Below are 5735 nucleotides of genomic sequence, written 5' to 3'. Positions count from 1 at the left end.
TCCCATGCTATTCTCGTGATAGTGAATAAGTCTCACGAGATCTGATGGATTTATCAGGGGTTTCCGCTTTTGCTTTTTCCTCATTTTTCTCTTGCCGCAGCCATGATTCTGAGGTCTCCTCAGCCATGTGGAACTGTAAGTTCAATTAAACCGCTTTTTATTCCCAGTTTCAGGTATGTCTTTATCAGCAGCGTGAAAACGAACTAATACAGTGCGCTTTTGTGACTATGCACCACCAAAGAAGGACCCTCTCAGGTCTCCTATGCTGTCCCCAATCCACCTCATAAGCTCCAGGTGGAGGTCTGGGTAAAAGACCCCGCAAAAGACCCGGCAGAAGACCCGGCAAGCAGACCAAGGTGACCAGGTCATCCCGGTTTGCCTAGGACTTTCCAGTTTGAGCACAGAAAGTCGTGTTTCCCAGGAAACTCCTCATCCTGGGGCAGATCTGGATGCTCGGTCAGCCAAGTGTCTCAGTCCCCCAGGGATTCTAAACTCACGCTAGCTTCCACTCAGCTATCAAGAATTCATTGAAATTTCTGTTGTTTTCTTCTTTCCCACTCTTATGGCCATTACCCTCTTCCTTCCATACTCTGCTGAAAGTGAAACCATTTGTGTGCTTCCTTTGAAATTTCGTTCTTCTGGTTGCTCTCCTATCTCGGTTCATTAAAAGGCTCAGAAGTTATAATTTTATAGACTATCTGACTTTTTCTCATTTTTAGAGTAGGGATGGTTATCTGGTGGCTTTCTACATCCTAAGTGGGAAAAAAACCAAACTCCTCATCCCCTTTGCTTCTAAAGAATTGAGCTGCGGCATTAGAATGTTGCCCTTGTGGAAAGACATTGTAAGAAGCTGCACAACGTGACCCCTGCATTTACTGTAAAGATGCTCTCATGAATGTAGTTCCCCACATCACACAGCATAGAAATATATCATGAGTCTTAGTACCAGTAATAGTTGTGTTTCCCTGGTCAAGTTGTTTTTCTTTTATGAATGTTGTGGATTTAGCAACTAGTAATTTCCTTCTGTACTTTGAAGACTCAGGACCCAATTTATGTTTAGATTTAGCCACTGTACATGATCTTTCGGACGGCATTTTTGCATTTTAACTTTATCTCTGGCTTTATTTTATTTTATTTTATTACTCCTATTTTTACTTCCCCTCACTTACTTATCTGTTGAGAGCTTATCCTGTTATAAACCACCAGAAAGGATTATTTTAATGAAATAGTATCTGAAAGGCAACTTGTAACAAATGAAAGCATTAATGAATTGACAAAATTTAATTGATTTTACGGTAATGCTTTCTAGTCAACACTGTAAAAATGCATCTCTAGAAGGAAGGATCCTTTTGGGGGGAGTGCATCTGGAGTAAAGGAAAACAAAGGCCTTGAAAAGGGGAACCCTGGCCGTTGCTTATTCCTCTGGATGCTCCCATCTCCCCATTGGCCTCAGCCGACTTGGATGCTGCCACACACTCTAAGAGCAATTACTTCACCTCCTTCTCACGTCACTGCCACACAGAACTAAAACTATCTTTATGAGGTGAGCAGACAGAAATACAATTATTTATGGTGAAGTACAGCCATATGGCTTGTGTTTTTTAAAAGTCAGCTTCTCTTATGAAACAGAGCTCTGACAAGTGTTTATTCTCTCTCTCAGAGGGACGTCTTTTCCTGTGAGGATAAAGAAGGGATCAGGCTTGTGCAGCCTGGACACAGGAAAGGCAGGAAGCCCGCTCTGTCAGGGGGAGGCCCCTCTCTCCCAACGGCCTTCAATGCCAACCCTCCCTCGGACCCTCCCTCATGACTCCCCTCCTTCCTCCACTTTCTCTGTTGTCCTCCTCCTCCCAGCCAGCTTGCCATGTGGGAAGGGATATTGGCTATCCCTCCAATAAAGAATCTAGATTGTGACTGCATTGAGCGAAACCAAACCCTCAACCCAAAAAAGACAAGACTAAAGAAACTAACACAGCTTGGTGCATACTTTAACCTTCTCCAATTATTTATTTTATTCACCCAACTCTCAAGCCAAGGTTGATGGGGAGAAATGAGGCACAATGCAAATAACACAGAACTTTTTAAGATCACAACTCCATGGACTTGCACAAAGAATGAACAAATCTCTTACTTAGAAATTAAATCCACTCAATGGCTTATTAAATCACCCAAGAACTCACACTGCCACCTGGCTCTATGCCCCTTTCTTTCATCACAGGATAGTGTAGATGCTATAAAATAATCAGCATCCTTCTCTAGAAAGATTCACTTTACATTTGCCGTTACCCTCCTTGTTTTCCCTGGGTGGACCTCAGCTCACAGCTTATTAGAGAACCAAAAGGCCAAGCGGGAAAGGAAATGAATCTTCATGAATCTATTCCTTCATGTGCCAAGAGCTTGCTCCCCTGCTTCTTAATGCGATTGCCATGAGGTAACCACAAAAATCCAAGAGAGCTATTATCAAACTTCAGGGTTGTAAAACCACAGATGTATTTATTTGTTCCTGAAAGGGTCTAAGACGCCTAAATAGCTGTTTAATTGTGTATTTCTCATTAGAGCTCCGTTTTCCTTTTAGAATACAGTGGAGCCAGTGTTGTTCTTTTTTTTTTTTTTTTTTTTTTTTTTTTTTTTTTTTTGAGACAGAGTCTCGCTCTGTTGCCCGAGCTGGAGTGCAGTGACCAGATCTCAGCTCACTGCAAGCTCCGCCTCCCGGGTTTACGCCATTCTCCTGCCTCAGCCTCCCTGGTAGCCGGGACTACAGGCGCCCGCCACCTCGCCCAGCTAGTTTTTTGTATTTTTTAGTAGAGATGGGGTTTCACCGTGTTAGCCAGGATGGTCTCGATCTCCTGACCTCGTGATCCGTCCGTCTCGGCCTCCCAAAGTGCTGGGATTACAGGCTTGAGCCACCGCGCCCCGCCTGTTCTTTATGAAAGTAAGCACTAGGGATAAAGGGGTTTATGACCTGAAACCTTTTTCCATGCTGAACACACATGTTGTCTTGACTACACCCAATGAGGGAAAACTCTCTATTCTGTCAAATAGGTTTATGAAAGGGCAGAGCCTGATGCTCCCACAGAGCGAGGGAAGCCTCACACACACACAGGCATGGGACAATAGGTGTACAAACTGAATTGTGCAACAGCACTTAAGCTCTGGCTATTTTTCTCCTGCATGAGCTCTGTAGAAATCCAGATGGCAGCCCTAAAGGCTGTGCCTTAAGCAGAAAAAAACATACTTCTGACCCTCAAAGGGACAAAATGAGATGGCTGCCTGACCAGCTCTGTACCAGCTGTGAGGAGGCCTTTTAACTCTGTGGGTCTCAATGTCAGCACCTATCATATGAAGTGGTAGGAATAGCTGACGTCTGAGGTCTGCTTCAGCTCTTTAAGTCTAAATTCTGAAAAACAAGCAAAACTCAACATTTTCTTCAAGGTTGGCAGGAAAACGCCTCTTCTGTGAAAGCTTCAGCAAGACCAAGATAGAGTATCTTGTGAGCTAGGACACTGTTAGATTATTTTAGCCAAAAAACACTCCACAGAAACCTCAATTAACTATAATTTTGTTGCACTCTATTTTTAAAAGTGGGAAGAAATATGTTTAGAGATGAGTACACGTTCAGACCTTTACTGTATTTAATCCACATACATATCCTAGCCCTAAACAATGACAAACTGTCATTGAACACAACACCCCTAGAACACTGAGAATACCTGAATTATCAACGGAAGGTTTCAGCTTTCATAGAGTTCACGCTACCCTGCCCTATATTCAGATGAAGAAGTTCCACAGTCATGCTAACTTGAAAGGTCCACCATCAGGCAACAGGACTGGGGTCCCCCCAATATGTTAATTACCTAATTAAGTCAAGGTTGGACTAAATACTATTTTAGAAAGCGCCCTCTTGTGACAAAAAATGAAATTGCCAAATGGCAGTTTTGTCCTGAGACTGTGAGCACTGCCATTTATTGTACACTTATTTCATCTCAAGGATCGGCCTGGATGTTTTACATGGTAGTAAAATAAAGGTCTTCAGCAAGGTAGTTTTCAGAGTCATGGAGAGAACTGGAAGTCTTTTGTGTCTCAGAGCTCAAGCTACACCTGAAGATTTATTTCACCAAGTGTATTCATTCCCCTGTGTATTCCTCAGCACCAGGAATGGCGTCTATCCTCAGGACATTTTCCTGCACGTTTATTGTACTTCCTTGTAGTTCTGAATTGTGGCTGAGAGGCTCTATAAGTCATACTTCTTTATTTCCAGCACACAGCCCCTAATTTCATGAAGAGAGAAGAGAAGAAAGGAAACGACACTACAGACAGGGTGAATGGGAACGGGGGAAGGAGGGACAGAGAAGCGCACCTCAATATCTTGTGAAAATCTCCAGAAGTCCCAGGATATTTTAATTCAAACAAAATTACTTAACATTCATGATTTTTAAGGTATTTAATGAACAACAAGAACATTTATTTATATGATTGCAATTTGTATTTTTCAGTAATCCACATCATCCTCAGACCTTCCAAGTTTCCTATGTGACTTGTATAGTGAGTTTCTGTACTTAATACCACTGGTGCTCATTTCTCAAAATAGTTTGCTAAATATTGACAATGCATTCCACAAACATAGGCCTGAGGAGACAAATATTTCCATATATTCCAATTACAAGCGTTTGGCCCCTTCCTTAGAGAGTCCATATCTCAGCACCCATGCCAGGGTGACCGCTTCACAAGAGTTTGCAAACTCAAATGCTTACTAGCTACGTAGTTCCAGTTCTGGTGTGGAAATGTGGGCTCTGTATGCTCAGATCCTCCAATTTTTTAAATGAAATTAGAATGCCAGAGTTTTATGAAGGAATCTCCTAATTTTTAAGTTTTTGAAACTTTGTAAAAAACAAAAAAATGTCTGAGGCAAACAAAACAGGTTTTCTGCCCAGATGTGCCCTTCTGTCTGCAACTTTCAACCTCTGCCTGCAGCTCATTTGAGGGAGGCATTCAAGCTGACCCTAGGAGACACCTTCTTGAACAAGTTCTGAGAACTACAATGAAGAAGTTCCAGGAAAGGAAAGTTGCTTGGGGCTTCTGCTGTACTTCACATCATTGTGGACATCTGGTGGAGGCAAGCAGCACGTAACCTCATTATTAATTCTTTTTGTTTTACACTTACTTTTTTTTTTTTTTTTTTTTTTTGGATATTGCCACTAGTTTCCAAGAACATGAGCGTTTGCAATGTCTATTGTAAAACTGTTCTCTATCCTCTTAGTAGCCATCCAGGATCATGTTGTTCTCTACTCTCTCAGCAGCCATCCAGGGTCATGCCTTTTTCTTTGTGGTTATTAAAACCTGGCCTTCAAGAATAGCCATACCAGTTTTCCAGGGATTGTGAAATCTTCTGGAAAACAGAGGCACTCATCAACTAAGACACTGCACAAATTTGAAATGAGGTCAATGCATCAGTATCTTTTCAGCACTATGAGGAGAGGGCTCCTGTATTCAAGGTCTACCTAATAATTTCTCATCTTTCCTAATTCACCAAGGAAAAGGAAGACGTGACTGGGGTTTTCATTTGGGAGTGGGTTTGCTCTGGGTCTGTGTGGCTTCAGAGTTTAAATCTCTGCTACTCTGTATGCGTACAAAATGCATACCTTGGCTGGCGGAGCAAGATGGCCGAATAGGAACAGCTGCAGTCTCCAACTCCCAGCGCGAAGGACACAGAAGACGGGTGATTTCTGCATTTTGAACTG

General features: G+C 42.4%; 1 protein-coding gene across 1 annotated transcript in view; it reads right to left on the bottom strand.

The window, feature by feature from the left end:
* Positions 1 to 4374: 4374 nt before the first annotated feature.
* SRD5A2 (steroid-5-alpha-reductase, alpha polypeptide 2 (3-oxo-5 alpha-steroid delta 4-dehydrogenase alpha 2)) overlaps positions 4375 to 5735 on the bottom strand; it is a 68845-nt gene continuing 67484 nt past the window's right edge. The window contains exon 6 of the mRNA XM_011960552.1: positions 4375 to 5636. The gene's annotated coding sequence lies outside the window, so the exon portion shown is untranslated. The remainder of the gene's footprint in view (positions 5637 to 5735) is intronic.

This window comes from Colobus angolensis, unplaced genomic scaffold (genome assembly GCF_000951035.1).
Source record: "Colobus angolensis palliatus isolate OR3802 unplaced genomic scaffold, Cang.pa_1.0 Scaffold515, whole genome shotgun sequence".
NCBI lineage: Eukaryota > Metazoa > Chordata > Mammalia > Primates > Cercopithecidae > Colobus > Colobus angolensis.
This window is presented reverse-complemented; position numbering and strand designations above follow the sequence as displayed.